Below are 20,113 nucleotides of genomic sequence, written 5' to 3'. Positions count from 1 at the left end.
AGGTGTTTTTAGTGTTGGGGCCTCTGTCTCCTTTGCTAATTTGATGTTGGGGCAGTCAGGAAGATGGAGGCACAAAGAGATATTACTAGCCAATTTCTGCTGAGTATGACTGGACTCAGAATTTCACTTGCATTATCTCATTTAATCTTCATAGGCTTCTGCTCTTTGCTAACTGCTTGACTGTACTGCTAGAGTAGAACGGTGAGATGTTTATGTTCAGCATGTTGCTGTGGGTTTTTGTACTCAGTACCTATTAATTGAGCTGCATCTTTATGTTAAATGTTGGGGGCGGGGGGGAGAGGAGCACATGTGTCTGTGTACAGCAGTTCTGTCTAGCCACTGGCTTCAACGTGTGCAAACTGTGTGTAATGGGCCCCACCACTAACAAACCAGGACATTTGAGCAGAGTGGTTTATAGTTTATAATTGGCTTCCTATTACTGTTGGCTGATTCTCCTGCACAGAGAGTATTACTCCAGGATTGGTATTTGATTTAAGAAATTTTCAAATTGATTTTATCTTCAGTGCATTAACGCGTGGCCTAAATTTTTGCAGAGCCATTAGATAACCAGCCTGGACATGCTTTAGCAATTGTAACTGGATCTGAGCTGGCGGTGCTACAGCTTTTATTCAGCATAGATAAATCACTTTTCTGAAAACTCTTTTCTGCTTAAGCCCTGTGACTTATTTTTTAGGACACCTCAAGTTTAGGCCCCTTGAAACTGGAATATATTCCCCAAATCATGCTAAGACACACAAACAGGAATTTGTTCACACAAGTAGAGTTAATCTCTATCTTCCTGTCAGAGCAGAACACAAATATTCAAGGAATGGTGTGGAAATCAGCGTAATTTTCAAGCGTGCACCATTGTAATGCCTTTTAAAATCCGGAAATATGAAATGTGACTCCAGTAATGAAAATGCTATAAACGTAACTGAGTACATGGAAAACTGGAGGATGTTCTGCAATTTCATGAGGATTAGCATAGGTAAATGTTTTTCGTGAAACATTTTTTTTCAGCTCTAGAAGTGCAGAATAGATCACAGCTGCATGAAAATACCAATCATCTTCTAATGCTTTTATGCAAATGATTATATTTGACTTTCACTTAGAGTTGCCATTAACACCTGGAACCCTAAGATTGATAGCAGGTAAAATTTTAATGAATACATAAATTAGAGATTTGAATCATGTTTAGATTAATTTATAGTACCTTTATTCATTACTGCAAATCCTCTTGAAATCTAAAAATCACAGGATGAGACAGAAAATAGAGAAGAGGAGACAGCCTTTGAACTTATCAGTTTTTTTTAGTGGTGAAAAAGGATGACGTGGAAATACTAAACCCTGCAAGTGTTTTTTTCTGCCCTTTGCAATAATTTGCCCAGATGCTAGGCCTGCGTATCCTGCAGAAGACTTTTATTGTCTCATGCCCTGAGATAACACTGGTCTTCTTTTTTTTAATGATTTTTCTTCCTATGCACACTCCTTGCTTTAAAAAATATTTTTTAAAAAAGTGAAGGTCAAAATTGTCTTGTTTTAGACGTTTTGGGAAATACACGAGGATGTGAAGAAAAAAAACCTCATTGTCCTGACATCCAGGGACAACCATTATTATATGGTATGTCTTTTCCCCTCCTTACCCCCATGTATAATTGTATTTATATAATTATGTATCTTCCTTTTCCACTTACAAAGCCAAAATAGTATTTACATTTATTGAAAGTTTACCATGTGCCAGGCACTGTGCGTAGTGTTTTAAGTGTATTATCTATTGAGTGGTAGATAATATTACCTTCATTTTACAGATTAGGACATGGAAGCTTAGAAAGGGTAAGTACCCTGCCCAGTATCACACATTTAGTAAGTGGCAGAGCTAGAATTCTAACCTGAAATGTCTAACTCAGAAACCCTGATTATATCACTGTGCTATACTCCCCTTGCATTCAGTAAGTGGAAGCTGTTACTATTAACTGAAACCAAGTTGTCCCCTGAGGGCACTGTTTTCTCTGCAACCTCAAGAAACAAAAACTGCTCATTCTCCCATGACCCATGTACTACAAAGGCCAGAGGGAGATGAGGGGTCCAGACCATTGTTCTTCTGCCCTTGGGTAATACCAGCTTGAGACAGTTATCTTCAAGGTGTTACAACCACTACCCCTCATTGTTGCTCTCCTCTGCTGCTCTCCCCATCACTCAATGCATGGAGTTCCGTGGACCTTGAAGGCCCACCCTTGTCATTCTCTCGTCCTTGGCAGATTCAGTGCCTCCTCCAGCCGCTCGGCATCGAAGGCCTTTACTACCTTAAATCCAATGGCCCATTCCCATAGGAGTGAGACTGTTGCCTCTGAGGTAGTCAGGAGGTTAAACAATGTCTGGGGGGAAATCAATTGTGTGTACATGTGTGTATATCTACACATGTACATATATACATATACACATGTTTACTATACATTTTACTGTATAAAGGATGTGTAACGTACAATTTTAAAGTAATAAAATATGCATTACTCTTGTAAATTCCATATAGCCAATTAATTCTCACAGAATGCTTTTGTTGATTTTTGCCAAACTCTTATATCCTAGCCAAACTATGGTTGCAATTGACAAACCCACCATAAATGATGGTCGATATTTTCCCTTTTGTTAAAGACACAAAAGTAGAACAGTGAAGACTTATGTTAGAACTTCACTCATTCATCAATGATGTGACTTCTTTGTGGAACTGGAAAATAGTTTCTGAATGCTGGAGGACTATTTCTTCAATTTTTTTGGTGCTGCTTACAATGTAATGGCTACAGACAGGATGCACTTTTAAGTTTAATATGCATTCCTAACATTTTCTCCATTAATTTCTTTTTTTTTAAATTTATTTACTTATTTATTTTTATTTTTGGTTTCATTGGGTCTTCATTGCTGTGCACGGGCTTTCTCTAGTTGCCGTGAGAGGGGGCCGCTCTTCCTTGCGCTGCGTGGGTTTCTCATTGTGGTGGCCTCTCCTGTTGCAGAGCACGGGCTCTAGGCGCGCAGGCTTCAGCAGTTGTGGCACGTGGGCTCAGTAGTTGCAGCTCGCAGGGTCTAGAGTGCAGGCTCAGTAGTTGTGGTTCACAGACTTAGTTGCTCCGCGGCATGTGGGATCTTCCCGGACCAGGGCACGAACCTGTGTCCCCTGCATTTGCAGGCGGATTCTTAACCACTGTGCCACCAGTGAAGCCCTCCATTAATTTCTCTTTTTTTTTTTTTTTTTTTAACGGTACGCGAGCCTCTCACTGCTGTGGTCTCTCCCGTTGCGGAGAACAGGCTCCGGATGCACAGGCCCAGCGGCCATGGCTCACGGGCCCAGCCACTCCGTGGCACGTGGGATCCTCCCGGACGGGGGCACGAACCCATGTCCCCTGCATCGGCAGGCGGACTCCCAACCACTGCACCACCAGGGAAGCCCGAGGGGACTGCTCTTCGTTGTGGTGCATGGGCTTCTCATTGCAGTGGCTTCTCTTGTTGTGGAGCATGGGCTCTAGGTGCACGGGCTTCAGTAGTTGTGGCATGCGGGCTCAGTAGTTGTGGCTCGCGGGCTCTACAGCACAGGCTCAGTAGTTGTGGCGCATGGGCTTAGTTGCTCTGTGGCATTTAGGATCTTCCCGGGCCAGAGCTCAAACCCGTGTCCCCTGCATTGGCAGGCAGATTCTTAACTACTGCGCCACCAGGGAAGCCCTATATATATTCTTAGGATTACAATTTCCTACCCATAAAGAAAAAAGAAATAAAAGAAAGTAATGCACAATAAAATGTATTTAAAATTTTTAAATACTTAGGCGTGATTACCCTAGAAGTGACTGCAATAGATGTTTGCATCTACACATAGAATCACCCTGGAGGCCACGGCTATAAATGTAGACTGATGGCTATGTGTTGCACTTCAAAAACTATGAGCATTGCTATTGGTGACAAGCTCTTCCAAAAGCAATTCTCTATACAGATCAAATCCCTTGATTTTCATTTGAGTTGCACCCCTGGGAAGTATTTTTTAAAACCATGCTTGTATGTAAAATGGATATAGATTCTAGGCTCAGATATTTTTATAGGTTTTTCATCTTTATAAATGTGCAGTGGGGCATTTGAAAGTGGATCACGGGACCATTCTGTATTATGTGGGATATCCTAAATTTTCCAGATGTCTAGAACCCCTGGCCCCTTCCTCTAAACGTCATCATTCTGTAATGGGTATTTCCTCACTGAGAACCACTGAAGCTATTCCAACCATCTCCTTTTCTAGACCAGTTTACTGGGGCTTAGAGAGGGAATTTAAAATAGACATGTATTACTTTGACTGCTTGTTCACCCCATCCACACCTTCAGCCTTGTGATCACGGTGGGAGATGTCTTGCTAGTAAGCAGGATTCCACCTCGGCCACGTTTATCCACTTTTCTTTGCCTATACGCCATCTTTTTTCCCTAACCTTCTCCCTCCTTCCCTAACACCCAACCCGTTAGCAAGTCCTGTTGGTGTGCCTTCAATATGTGCCTTCTACTGGTGCCCTGCTACAACCTATTCTCATAGCAGCCAAAGGAGCTTTTGAACAAAAATCACATCAAGCCAGTCCTCTGCTTCAACTGCTCCAGAGGCTTCCCAAGACACTGGGAATAAAATGCAACTTCCTCTCCCTGCGCTGCAAGGCCCTACATGGTCTGGCCTCATCTCCTTCCATTATCCTGACTATGCTCCAGCCACCTGGCCTCACAGACCTGCCCCAGGGTCTTTACACATGCTGTTCCCTCTAACTTCTCTTCTGCCAGATCTTTGGAGAGCTGACCCCTTATCCTTCATGTCTATTCAAATATCACCACCTTAGAAACCATCCTTGGCCACCTTATCTAAGATAACCCCATGCCCCATCACTCTCTATCCCCTTTCTCTCAGTTTTGCTCTTTGAAGCACTTCCCATGATTTGAAGTGGGAGTGTTTATTTGTTGGCTCGTTTATTGCCTGCCTCCTCACTAGATTGTAAGCTCCACTGGGGCAGAGACTTCATTAGTCTCATTCTCTGAGGGATCCTGGGGCCTAGCACAGTGTCTGCAAGTGCTGATCAGTAATTTTTTTTTTTTTTTTTTTTGCGGTATGCGGGCCTCTCACTGTTGTGGCCTCTCCCATTGTGGAGCACAGGCTCCGGACGCGCAGGCTCAGCGGCCACGGCTCATGGGCCCAGCTGCTCCGCGGCATGTGGGATCTTCCCGGACCAGGGCACGAACCCGTGTCCCCTGCATCGGCAGGTGGACTCTCAACCACTGCGCCACCAGGGAAGCCCTGATCAGTAATTTTTGAATAAGTGAACAACGGCCTAACACACAACTCAGAGTGGACCAATCAGAATCCTTCTCCATGAATTTTGCAACTTGACTCAGAGAGAAGTTCCTTTTTGTTTTTTTTTTTTGATACCTGGGCCTTAGAATATAAAGCTCAGAGAGTACTGGCTGCTGAATGTTCTGCCTTTCAGGCCAAAGAACTGGAGAGAGAGAAGAATGATGTAGGCATATGGAGAGCCAGAGAAAAGAGAGAGAGAAAGATGAAGAGAGTATATTTGCAGCAGTGGCTGGTGGGCATCAGATATCCCTGGGGTCCAGTTGCTAACCTGGTCTCTGTGCATGTGTGGATGTGCCCACGTGTATGTCCTGTTTGTAAAAATCAATTTCATTGAGGTGTAATTTACATGCAGCAAAAATCACTGATTTTAAGTATGCAATTTGATGAACTTTAATGCTGTGTACAGTCGTGTAATTACCACCACAATCAACATATAGAACATTTCCTTCAACCCAAAAAGCATAACCTCTGGAACTTGAGTTCCACATGATACTCCATGATTCTTTTTGTAAAAAACAGCTTTGTTGAGGTTTTATATACAATAAGCTGCACATATTTAAAGTGTGTAATTTGATAAGTTTTGACATATGTATACACCCGTGAAACCATCACTATAATCAAGATAGTGAACATCTCCATCACCTCTGAAAGTTTCCTCCTGCTTCTTTGTAATCCTTCCCTCTCATCCCCCTTTACCCCAACCCGAGCAACCACTAATCTGCTTTGTGTCACTATAGATCAGCCTGCATTTTCTAGAGATTTTTATAAATGAAATCCTGCACTCCTTTTTGGTCTGGCTTTTTTCATTCAGCAATTTTTTTTTTAGATTCATCCATGTTGTTGCAAGTACCAGTAGTTAATTCATTATTATTGCTGAGTAGTAGTCCGTTGGATTGATATGCCACAATTTGTTGGATATTTGGGTTGTTGCCAGTTTGGGATTATTACAAATAAAGTTGCTATGAACATTCCTGTACAGGTCTTCATATGGACATAATATTTCTTTTTCTCTTGGACAAATACCTAGGAGTGGAATGGCTGGATCCTGTTACCCTTACGTTATTCTTTTTTTTTTTTTTTCTTAAACTTGGGTGCATTTGCAAAGTGTCCATTAACAGCATTTTAATTTTTTTAAATTTTTTAATTTTTAATTTTATTTTTTTGGCCATGCGTCTTGTGGATCTTAGCTCCCCAACCAGGGATCGAACCCGGGCCCCCAGCAGTGGAAGCGCAGAGTGCTAACCAATGGACCGCCAGGGAATTCCCTCCCTTGTGTTATTCTTAATAATATGTTTCACTTTTTGGCTGAAACTAATCAAGTTAGGATTGGTCAAGGCCCCTCATCAGGATGGGGACTCAGTTCCCTCCCTCTCAAGGGTCTCAAGGCTGCCTCTGGTCCTATGTGAGCCGTGGTGCAGTGGCAGGCTGAGGGGCACCTTATCTTCCTGAGCACGTCTTGGTGGAGAAGCGATGCTGGCTTACATAAGCACACTGACCTCTTGCCTCTTGCCAGAATCTAAAATCATGAAATCTTTTGCAAGTGTGCTGCCTCCGGACTGGAATGTTAAGTGCCAGTGGAGTTGTCTGCCTTAACAGTCTGGTCAAAATATGTCTGCGGATGGACAAGGTCAGTGATTGACTCCGTGGAAGGAGAGCCTTAGATGAAAAGACAGTCTGAAGAACAGGGAGCCATAGGGATGAGCTAAGAATGAGGCTTATGCATTCAGAGCAGCTTAGAGACAGCGTCACGCGGGCAGCATGCTTTCACATTTGAGTTTATTTCTGAAAAAGGAATGCATTCAGATGGTTTAAAATTGAAGAGCTAGGGTAGGTACACAGCACTGTGAAAAGTCTTTCTCTTACCCATATCTCCACTTCCTCTTCCTGGAGGCAACCATAACTCCTCCCACCCCAGTTCCTTGTTTTTCCTTCCAGAGATTTGCATACACTAAAATTTGCATATACCAGTACATATGTGTATATCTTGTGTGTGTAGCACTTTTATACAGTGCTAGCAGGCGAAGCACATCGTTGTACACTTTGATTTTTTTCACTTTACACATCTTAGAGCTTGTCTGCAATATAGTGGAAAGAGCCTGCTCATTTTTTAAAAAATATATTTACATAGAATACCATTATGCTGATTTAACCCGTTGAGGCAGCATTTGACCACTGATGTTGGTATGACAACGGATGACAGGGTGAATAATTTTAGTTTGCACAGTAAATAATGTCAAAGTTACAGGTGGATTCTCTTGGCCTGCTGGACTGTGATATCATCTCAGTGAAAGCAGACTGAGGGGAGAGTAACATTTCTAAGCACTTGATATGCCAAAGGGTTCATAAAGCAGTGGTTCTTTAACTTTGGTGTCTTGGAGAATTACCAGGGGAGCTAATTAAAAGTGAGGCTAAGCTGGCTTCTCCCTCCTCCACTGCCCCAGAAATTCTGATTCATTGGAACCAGTGGAGGGGGTGGGCGGAGCACAGGTTCCCATAAAGGTGGTCCTCAGACTCAGCTTTGAGGAGAACCGAGTTCTGCGGAGGGAAAAGAGCTTTCCACTGAAGGAGTCACTAAAGAGTTCATTAATTCAAATTATTAAAATAATTTCATTCCCATATTTTTAAGCCTGAGAAGAATTCATGAACAAGAAAATGATTTTTTCAAACGTTTCAGAGGGCTATGCAGTCTCCCCACCCCTGCCTCCCAGTTCTGTCTTCTTAGAGACAACAGTTTCTTGCCAGTCATTATTTTGCAGGGACATAAAGCCCCTACCACACTGCAGGGAGCACCACTGTGACTGAGGAATTACGCCTTGCTCCTAGTTAGAGGCAGTGCAATGGGCTGAGAAGAGCAACAAACTTGGATTTGGGAGTCCTGGGCCAAATGTCTTAAGTATCAGCGACTTGGGCTTCCCTGGTGGCGCAGTGGTTAAGAATCCGCCTGCCAATGCAGGGGACACAGGTTCAAGCCCTGGTCCAGGAAGATCCCACATGCCGCGAAGCAACTAAGTCCGTGCACCACAACTACTGAACCTACGCTCTAGAGCCTGTGAGCCACAACTACTGAGCCCAAGTGCCGCAACTACTGAAGCCTGCGTGCCTAGAGCCCGTACTCTGCAACAAGAGAAGCCACCACAATGAGAAGCCCGCGCACCACAACGAAGAGCAGTCCCCACTCACTGCAACTAGAGAAAGCCCACGCGCAGCAACGAAAACCCAACACAATTTAAAAAAAAAAAAAAAAAGCAGCTCCCTGTGGGCCAGGCACCGAGCTCAGGATTTTACATGCATTATCTCAGTTAATCTCACAATGACCCATTTTACAGAGAGCAAAACTGAAGCCGAGAGGTTTCATTATTGCCTGGAGTGGGAGTGGGGGTCTCACAGAGCTAAGGTAATGAAACTAGAAGTTTGAATTCAGGTCTAAAACCCTTGCTCTGAAACACTCTGTCTGGAGGGCCAACCTTTTGGTCACTGGGCATTTGGGGAAAAGCTCTTCGCCACCCTCACTTCTCCAGCCTCCATAACGCTTGATGGAAACCACACATTCATTGCCTTTCCCACCTTGGGAGCTCTGTGAGGACGTGTCTGCATCTTGTTTTTCACTGTAGACGCAACACCTGCCATCTGGGCAGACAGCAGGCGCCCAAAAAAGGACTGCTGTAATGGGGTTTGGGTAGAAAATCCAGGAAGGGTGAATTCCCATAACTGTTGCAATTCTTCAGCCCACTGATTTGTTTTAGAATTGTTTTAATTTTTAATAAGTGTTTCCCAATTATAGACTGATGTGTGCTCAATACAGATCAGAAAATAATTTTTAAAAATCTAAATATACATAATTACACCACTAGGAAAAAACCCTTTTTTTTATACAGCAGGTTCTTATTAGTCATCAGTTTTATACACATCAGTGTATACATGTCAATTCCAATCTCCCAATTCATCACACCACCACCACCCCACCCCCCCGCGGCTTTCCCCCTTTGGTGTCCATACGTTTGTTCTCTACATCTGTGTCTCAATTTCTGCTCTGCAAACCGGTTCATCTGTACCATTTTTCTAGGTTCCACATATATGCGTTAATATACGTGTTTTTCTCTTTCTGATTTACTTCACTCTGTATGAGTCTCTAGATCCATCCATGTCTCAACAAATGACCCAATTTCGTTCCTTTTTATGGCTGAGTAATATTCCATTGTATGTATGTACCACATCTTCTTTATCCATTCATCTGTTGATGGGCATTTAGGTTGCTTCCATGACCTGGCTATTGTAAATAGAGCTGTAATGAACATTGGGGTGCATGTGTCTTTTTGAATTATGGTTTTCTCAGGGTATATGCCCAGTAGTGGGATTGCTGGATCATATGGTAATTCTATTTCTAGTTTTTTAAGGAACCTCCATACCGTTCTCCATAGTGGCTGTATCAATTTACATTCCCACCAACAGTGCAAGAGGGTTCCCTTTTCTCCACACCCTCTCCAGCATTTGTTGTTTGTAGATTTTCTGATGATGCCCATTGTAACTGGTGTGAGGTGGTACCTCATTGTAGTTTTGATTTGCATTTCTCTAATAATTAGTGATGTTGACCAGCTTTTCATGCACTTCTTGGCCATCTGTATGTCTTCTTTGGAGAAATGTCTACTTAGGTCTTCTGCCCATTTTTGGATTTTTTTCTGCCCATTTTTGACCTTTCTCTCATCTTGTCTGCCTACTATACACACACACACACACATATATAATATATTATGTATAACATAAATATATATTATGTATATATATAAAATGTAGGCAGGCAAGATCATTACATATAATATATGATATAATGTACCCATATAAAATGTGTGTATTGATGTATATATATCCCTGTCCATCTCGCTCCCATTTCCCCCTGTTAAACAGGCTGAATAATCTCCACTTATAGGGCTCCAAGGAGGTCCTTGGGGAATTTTTGCTAGCACAGTGCCAGGCACACACTGACTGACTTTTTCTACATGAAAGTAAAAAGATGGCAGTATTTCAGGGAAGTAGGGCGGCTGGACCTGTCTTGTGTTTTACCACAGGAGCCTCCAGCCCTACCTGTTACTCTGCAGTGCTGACTGCAGGGTCACCAACAGCCTCCTGGTTACAGCAGAATCCTCAGGAGCCCTCACTCCGGGAAAGACACTGTTTCCAAAGGACCCACGTGTCTGATCCCTGTGGCCTTTCCAATTCTCACTGTAGACAAACGTCTTGACCTCCTGTTTGTCTGTAGTCTCCCTTGCGTTTGGTTGATGTGGGTCAGTCCTCTGGAGATAGAACACTTCTGGGGCGCGGATTTACTGTCATTTCTCTCAGCTCCAGGAGCATCCCCAGCTGTGGAGCTGCAGTAGATTACATTTCTGTTTAAACCATTCACTGTCCATCCTGGGGGAGGGTTATACTACATCTCTGCCCTATTGAATTCAGGAGTGGCCGTAAGATTTGATTTGGTCAATAAAACGTGGGTGTCAATGGCCGTGTCACTTCTAAGCAGATGTTTTCAGCTAGCTTGTGGTCTGCTATCTTTTTCTTTTCTCTCTACCATGAATCCAGCAATGTCCCTGAGAGGGGCTGTTCCTTCGGCCTGGAGTGACAATAATACAGAGTAGGGACAAGCTGACCTATGATGACATGTAACATGAGTGAGAAATAATTATTTGTCAGAGAAAAAACCACCTGTCTCTGAGATCTTGAGATCACTTGTTACTATAGCATAATCTAGCCCATCCTGCGTCTCTGTTACAGTGGCCTTGGGCATGTTACTTGACTTCTTTGAGCTTGAGTAGCCTCATCTGTAAAATTGGGATAATTGTGCTTACTTCACTTACAGGGTTTTTTTGGGGGGATTTTCATAAACAATGGATTAAAAGCACTTAGCCTAGTTCCTGGATCTCAGTAGCTGCCTGTGAAATGCTAGGTGAATCTCAACCTGATTGGCAGTTGGAGAGAGGCCAGACACAGACTGACAAAGGGAGGCCTTCCATTAAAAAGCCGGATAAACACCGATGTCCACAGTAGCACTATTCACAATCTCCAAAAGGTGAAAACAAGCCAAATGTCCATCAGTGGATGAATGGATAAACAAAATGTGGTGTAGACATACAATGGAATATTATTTGGCCCGAAAAAAGAAGGACATTCTGACACATGCCGCAACATGGATGAACCTTGAAGACATTATTCTAAGTGAAATAAGCCAGACACAAAAGGACAAATAATATAGGATTCTCCTTATATGAGGTGCCTTGAGTAGTCAAATTCATAGAGACAGAAAGTAAAGTGGAGGTTGCCAAGGGTTGGTTGGAGTGGGGATGGGCAGATTTAATGGGTATAGAGTTTGAGTTTGGGAAGATGAAAGTTCTGGAGATGGAAGGTGGTGGTGATAGCTGCACACAGTGTGAAGGTACTTAATGCCACTTACCTGTACGCTTAAAAATGGTTAAAACGGTAAACTCTATGTTGTGTATATTTTATCACAATTTTATTTATTTTTAAAAATTGGATCATTTGTCTTTTTATTATTGAGTTGTAGAGTTCCTTATATATTCTACTACAAGTCCCTTATGAGATATATGATTTGCAAATACCTTCTCCCATTCTGTGTACTATCTTTTCTACCTGAACTCTTTTTTTCAATCAATATTTTTTTAATTGAAGTATAGTTGATTTACAATGTTGCGTTAATTTCTGCTGTATAGCAGAGTGATTCAGTTATACATATATATACATTCTTTTTAAAATATTCTTTTCCATTGTGGTTTATCACAGGATATTGAATATAGTTCCCTGTGCTATACAGTAGGACCTTGTTGTTTATTCATTCTATAAATAAAAGCTTACATCTGAAAAAAAAAAAAAAAAAAAAAAAAAAAAGCTTACATCTGCTAACCCCAACTTCCCACTCCATCCCTCCCCCACACCCCTCCCCCTTGGCAACCACCAGTCTGTTCTCTATGTCTCTGATTCTGTTTCTGTTTCATAGATAGTTTCATATTTTAGATTCCACATATAAGTATTTTACCACAATTTTTAAAAGCTGGATGAAGCTTCCTTTTCCTTTAAAAAAACCCCCCTTCAGGCGTCCCTGGTGGCGCAGTGGTTGAGAGTCCGCCTGCCGATGCAGGGGACACGGGTTCGTGCCCTGGGCCGGGAAGATCCCACATGCTGCGGAGCGGCTGGGCCCGTGAGCCATGGCCGCTGAGCCTGCACATCTGGAGCCTGTGCTCCGCAACGGGAGAGGACACAACAGTGAGAGGCCCGCGTACTGCAAAAAACAAACAAACAAAAAAAACCCTTCATTCCTTTTTTTACTCTGCTTTATGTTGGGCCGACCTCATTTGGAGTCCTTTCTTGTTCTGGACCACAAATTTTTATCTTTTCCTTTATTATTCTTTTTATTACACACATCACACATGGTCATTATTAAAAATATTAAAATGCAGATAAGCAGAAAGAAAAGAAATGTACCTATGTACTCACCCTGCAGTAATAACCACTGTTTATGGTTTGGTATATCTCATTCCAAACATTTTTCTGAGCACTTATACATGTAATTATACATACATCTATATACCTTTATACAAACTTCATTTAAACATAAAATCAGGTCATATTATATATACTGATATAAAATCCTGTTTTTTTCCCTACAAAATAATAAATAACATGAACAGTTTTCCACATTAACAAGTATAGATCTGCATTGTAATTTTAAAGAGCTTCACAGACACCACCTGTATATATGGAAGTAACATCTTTATTTAACCAACTCCCCATTGATCGACATTTAGGTTGTTTCCATTTTTTTGTTGTTGTTGTTATTATAAGCAAACTTGTGGCAAATATAATAATAACAGTACAACTTTTTTCCTATGTACCAGGTTCTATGCTAAACTCTTCACAAGCATTATTTAATTTAATCCTCACAAGAATGCTATAAAGTAATACAGTTATAATCTCTGTTTTATAGGTGAGGAAACTGCAGTTCACAAAGGTTATTTGTCAACATCATCCAGCAAGTGACTGACAACACTGGGATTTGAATGGAGCTCTGCCTGGAACTATAGCCCATCCTCTTTCCTTTAAATTGCGCTGTGTCCCAACTCCTGAAATAGGGCTCCTTAAATTCCCTTTCCTGCAGCCACAGAGTGGGAGGGATTTGTGGGCAAGGGGCCTGGAAGGTCCCTCATATAACCCTTTTGAAACCTAAATACCAAGTCTTCCCTGGGGAATGTCCAGGAGGTCTGAGATCTGGGTCATCTCTGTAAGGGAGTAGGCCCAGCACTATCTGATGTCACGTGCTCTCGACCTGCAGGTTTGCCTGTTGTCGGCTGAGCCCCAAGAGAAGCACACTGGGCCCACAAAGCTTTCTTTCCAGCTGAGGCTTAGAGGTTGCCAATCCAACCTGGAGTCTTGTGCTTCTTTGCCAAACAATGCAGGTGCTCCGTGGGTCCAGGCCCATGGCTTCGTTGAGTACACATCCCTGGCAGCAGCAGCCACTAAGAGGTGATTCTTTGTCCACTACCCAGATGGGGAACTGCTCGTCTCAGTACAGAACCTGCTTCCCCCTGCTTATACCTTTTAAAAAGCATGTTGTTAGGTTCATACAAATTTAGAATTGTTATATCTTCCTGGTAAATTGGATTTTTATCATTATGAAATGACCACCCCTCTCCATTATGAGATGTTTTGGGCTTTAAAGTCTATTTTATTCGGTAACGAATCTAGCCATGTCAACTTTCTTTTGTTTAGTATTTGTATAACATGCTTTTTCTACCTTTCCACTGTCAACCTTTTCTGTATATTTATTCTTTAGGTATATTTCTTATAGACAATATATAGTTGGATTTTTATTATCTACTCTGGCAATCTTTGCCTTTCAAATGAAATAGTTATTTTTTAAACCTCAAGATAATCTTACCATTATTTACAGTCAATATTCATTTAGATGTTTTACTTGGGATCATTTTTTGTCTGCCTGTAATAAAACATTTAGAATGTCTTTAGTGTATTTGATCTTCTAGTGGCAAACTGTTTCAGTTTTGTTTGTCTGAAAATGTCACCTTTATGGTTGGTTTTCTCCTCAATGCCTAACATGTTGGAAGAAAACAAATGTCAATTCAGAATTCTACACCCAGCAAAAATATCCTTCAGGAATGAAGACAAGATAAAGACATATATCATCATTCCACTGAACTCTTAGTTCTTTCCACCTGCTCTTCCCTACCAGTCCCAAGAGTTTGGGCAGAGACCACAAAGATATTGAGCTTATCTAAGACCCATCTTCTTTTTACCTCATCTCATATCCTGATTTCCCGTTAAGTCCTGTAAACTGTATTACAATCTAACCACTTCTTACTTCCTCCACTTCTACTACCTTAGCTTAAACTACTGTCATCTCTCACCCAAACTGTAGCAATAGCTTCCTAATTGGTCTCTCTGCTTCCTCTCTTACCACCCACATGATGTTGACACAACATCCTTTTATAATGCAAAGGAGATATTGTTATTTTCTGCTCAGAACCCTCCGATGTCTTCCCATCACATTTAGCATCAAATGCAAACTCTGTGCATAGTGTCCGTGATGTAGCTTCTCCCTACCTCTCTCACTTCATTTCCTACCACACTCCTCCTTGTTCACTGAGCTCCAGCCACACTGGACTCCTGCTGTTCCTCACTCATGCCCAGTTTGCTTCTATCTCAGGATCCTCCCAGGTGCTCCTGCTTCTGCCTGGAGTGTTCCCCCCAGAGGGAGCCCGCCTCCCTCCCTCACTTCATTCCCACCTCTGCTCAAATGTTAACTCATCAGCGAGGGTTTCCCTGAACTCCCTAAAATAAAATTCTCTCTCTATCCTCTACTCTGCTTTAATTTTCTTCCTAACAATGATAACTTCCTGACCTTATGTCATATGTACTAGAATATAAACTCAAGGGGGACAATAACTTTATTTTAGTCATTGTATTCGTCCCTTGTGTTTCAAATAGTCCCTGGCAGGGAGGAGGTTTTCAATAAATACCTGCTGAATAAATGGATCTGCACAGTTGTCTATGTTATAATGAGAATGCATATTAAAATATTTTAATGCACATATAGCCCAAGTATCTAACCTCATCAGCTTGTTACTACAAAGTTGGGTTTAATTGCCTGATTGCCTTTTCATATTCAACCTGTAATGACTTCAGTCCCGTTCATGTGATGGCAAATCCTCAGTCTTTCCTCAAAGGTCCCCGCAGTTATTTCTGGGGGTCCCCGCAGAAGGGCTCACAGGAGTGATGTACTAGAGTTGGCATGTATAGCCTCCCAAGAGCTGATTGTTAAATATTCAGGAATTCTGTAAGTTGATTGTCATACCGTGGTAGCTTGAAATTGGTCAGAGTGGAAGTACTTACACACTGGCAATCAGAGAATGCTATAAATCATGGTGGTGTTTTAAATAAAAAAAAAAATTGTAGAGCCAGTTTACCAGTACGAGGTTCCACAAACTAATTAGTAAACTATTGTCTCCAAGTGGTATCAGCTGTCCTCCAGCCGAGGCCCCCCCCGCCCATGGAAGGCTCTTGGAGAACCCTGCCTAGTGCCTCGGCCCATCCAGACAAGGCCAACGCACCTGCTAAGGCTATATCATATACTCTCAGGGAGCCAAGAGTCAAATTTAGGACTGCTTATCCAGTAGATACAGAAATGGAGGGGAGCTTTGAAGATACAGGGTTTCTCCAAAACCTCCCTCAGTGTCTCCTCTCACCTGCTGACTTTGAAAGCTCTTAGACTTTTTTTTTTTTTTTTAATCAAAGCTCCATAGTGGTGGTAACAAGGCATGGCTTGATGACTTTATCTCCACCCCCCACGCACCCACCCCCTGCCCCCTTGGAAGACTCTGCTAGTTGTGTTTTCCAAACCCATTCCTCATTCTTCATTACTGTAGCTGTGATAATGACAGAGCAGGAGACAGAGGAAGCCACCATAAGGACACTGGAGACAAAATAAAATCCCTTGACTCGCTTAAGCCACTGTTAGCTGGCTTACCTACTACCTGACCAATTCCTAACTGAAACACTTCTCTATAATATCCATCACCTTCCCCAAGCCAGCTAAGTAAAAACATATTTTCCATGCAAGTACAAGAGCCCTAGGCATCCTCCCCACAACTTGATGACTGCCTCCAGGCCCCTATGTAGACTCTGGACCTGCCCTCATGGTTCCATGTATGTCCCTTCTGGCACGTGGTGCACTACCCCTCCCCACTGACCCACCCAAGCAGGAGGTACGCAGAATATATTTCTCCTGAACCTGCTGCCTCCATAGGTCAAGGCCTTCACGTTGAGGAAATAGCAGAGTGTGGGCTTTTAGGCTTGTGTTTGAGCCCTGATACTTACAACCGTCCTGAGGAAAGTTATTCATTTTATTCTCAGTTTTCTCATCTGTGTAAGGAGGTCAATACTCCCAGCCTCCTAGGGTTGATCGCTGTAAGGATTAAATGAGAAAATGCCCAGAGTAAGTGCTCAGTGGGTATTAGCTCTTACAGACAGGGCTGTAATGAACTTTATGGTCCACACATGTCACACCTAATAATTTCCTTAGGATAAATTCCTAGAAGAGGAATTTCTGGGTTACGGTTTCTGCTCATTTCGAATTTTGACCATACTGAAAATTGTTCTCCAAAAGGGTTTATACCAATCTGAGAATCTCCCATTTCTCCAGATCTTCATTAGTACAATGTATTATCATTTTCCTTACCTTTGCTGATTTTGTAAGGCAAAAAGAGCATCTCACTTTTTTCTTATTAATTTTTAAGTTGGATGTATTTTTTTGTGTGTGTGGTACGCGGGCTTCTCACTGTTGTGGCCTCTCCCGTTGCGGAGCACAGGCTCCAGACGCGCAGGCTCAGGGGCCATGGCTCACGGGCCCAGCCGCTCCGCAGCATGTGGGATCTTCCCGGACCGGGGCACGAACCTGTGTCCCCTGCATCAGCAGGCGGACTCTCAACCACTGCGCCACCAGGGAAGCCCTGGATGTATTTTTAATGGCTCACAATGTTGATCACTTTCTCATGTTTGTTGGTCATTTGAATTTCTTTTGCAAATGTCCGGTTCTCACACTTTGCCTGCTTTTCTGTTGGGTCATAGGAGGTGAGGGAGATGGAGGGAGGAGCTGAAGTTGGTTTGGGTGATGCGGTGGCAGAGGAAATGACAATTAGTAGATGGATATGAGAGAAGTTTAAGTGGTTTAAGTTTACATGGCGGTTTTGGTGATGGTCTGGATGTGGGTAGAGCAGGAGAGGAGAGAAGGCAGTTAACAATGACATCCAGGTTTCTGGTTTCAACAATTGGTTAGGTGGTGGTGGCTTTTTCTGCGATGGGGAAGATTGGGGGTGAAGATGATGTTTTTCCTTTTGGTCATTTGAGTTTGAGGTGCCCTGTGGAATATCAAAGGCTAGCAAACAGTTGGATTTGTAGGTCTGGAGCTCTGAAGACAGATGTGAGTGGGAGAGTCCTTGCTCTGCTCCTGGAGACCGTGAGGGAAGAGGACCTGCTAGAGAAACAGGATACGTGCCAACACTGAAGAGACGGACAGAGAAAGATGACTGGGAAGGAGGGATGGGAAAATAAGTGGAAAACCAGGGGTATGAGGGGCCATGGAAGCCAAGGGAAGAGGCTGCTTCAAGAAGGAGAAGGTGATGAACAGTGTCAAGGGAGTTGAATAAGACAAACTGAGACATGCCTGTTCAGCTTTCCAGACGAGCAAGCGCAGTTTAATGGCGTGACAGTGGCAGAAGTTGGGCTACAGTGGGTTGAGGGATGGAGGGTGAGGAAGCAGATGCCGAGTTCCAAGTGTCTGTGGGTTTGGAACCACTGAGGAAGCAAGAGTAAAAGTGCCGGCTAGAGTGGCCCTGCCTATTTCCCCGCACCTTCACCAATACTGGATTTGACCATTTTCTACTCTTCACCTACCTGATAAGGTAAAACTTCCTTCTCATTATTTTTATTTTCACTTATTTGATTGTCAGCGCAGTTGATTGGTTGTTTTCCTGAGAAAAGTCTCCTCTCCCCAGGTTGCTAGACTCAACAAATAAAAATACGGGATGCCCAGTTAAACATGAATTCCAGATAAACAAGAAATACTTTTTAAGTATATCCCAAATATTGCGTGGGGGCATACTTACCCTGTATTTTTTACTGGCAAAGTTCCCCCCACCCCAAGGTTATAAAAAATAATCACCTGCCCATGTTTCTAGCACATTATCATTTTATTTAGATTTTTTAAGCCATCTCACGTTTATTTTATGAGATAGTATTCTAACAACTTTTTCTCAAGTGGTTAGGAAATTGTTCCAGCACTACTTATTGAACAAACTAGCAAACTCTCATTGATTTAGAAAACCATCTTTGTCATATCAATTTTTTCTTTCCTTTTTTTTTTTTTTGGCTGTGAGGCATGCAGGATCTTAGCTCCCCGACCAGGGATCAAACCCATGCCCCCTGCAGTGGAAGCGCAGAGTCCTAACCACTGGACCGCCAGGGAAGTCCCTTATATCAAATTCTTTTACGCACTTTGGTCTCATCTTTCTATTCTGTTTCATTGTCTGCTGTGTTGTACTAATCATTTAAAAAACTTTTCTTCTGTATTTCAGGATGCTTTGACATCTTGGGGTCTTACTAATTCTGAAGAGACTGCCCCTCCCAGGGCTAGCTAATTCCTAGAGATGGTAAACAAGTTGTCTCCAAGTATGCATATGCAAGGCAGCCAATCCCAAACCCATAGCTATTGATCCAACCACCTTCTCTATCTCCCTCTCAAACACCAGGCCAACATTCCCCTGCCCTAAATCACCCCAGGGCAACACACAGCTAGGGACCACTCTCAGAGCTGCTGAAATTATTCAAACAATTCAATCCTAAACCTGTTTAGCGGTTTACCCTGCCTCACCCATTTCTTCCTGTGAAAACCGCAGTAAACGCTCTGGCTGGTGGTTTCCCCTTCCTCCTTCCTCCTGATCTACACTGATTGTTTCCTTACCTGGCCCAGCATGGCAGGGCATGCCTGTTCCTCTTGGGAACTGTAAATAGCAAACTCTTCTTTCAAAGGCAGCTGTGTTTCCGTCTGTCACCTTACCATACCCAATTAATACAAAATGCCAGGCACATTTTAAAACCTCTGTGCCAGTGCCATAATTTTTTAATTTCTAAAACGTTGTAATATTTTAATGGATGGGCAAAAGTGTCTCTTATTTTTCAGACTTTTCCTGAATATTATTATTATTTAAAATTTATTTATTTTTGGCTGCATTGGGTCTTCGTTGCTGCGCGCGGGCTTTCTTTAGTTGCGGCGAGCGGGGACTACTCTTCGTTGCGGTGCATGGGCTTCTCATTGCGGTGGCTTCTCTTGTTTCGGAGCACGGGCTCTAGGCGCGCGGGCTTCAGTAGTTGTGGCTCGCGGGCTCAGTAGTTGTGGCTTGTGGGCTTTAGAGCGCAGGCTCAGTAGTTGTGGCACACGGGCTTAGTTGCTCCGCAGCATGTGGGATCTTCCTGGACCAAGGCTCAAACCTGTGTCCCCTGCATTGGCAAGTGGATTCTTAACCTCTGCACCACCAGGGAAACCCTTGAATATTATTATAGCTTTATTCTTCAAATTACCTTTAGAACTGTTTTGTTAAATTCTAAGGTAAGGGGCTTCCCTGGTGGCGCAGTGGTTGAGAGTCCGCCTGCCGATGTAGGGGACACGGGTTCGTGCCCTGG

Source organism: Phocoena sinus, chromosome 1 (assembly GCF_008692025.1).
Source record: "Phocoena sinus isolate mPhoSin1 chromosome 1, mPhoSin1.pri, whole genome shotgun sequence".
In the NCBI taxonomy this organism is placed as follows: domain Eukaryota; kingdom Metazoa; phylum Chordata; class Mammalia; order Artiodactyla; family Phocoenidae; genus Phocoena; species Phocoena sinus.
Note: the sequence above shows the minus strand (reverse complement) of the source record.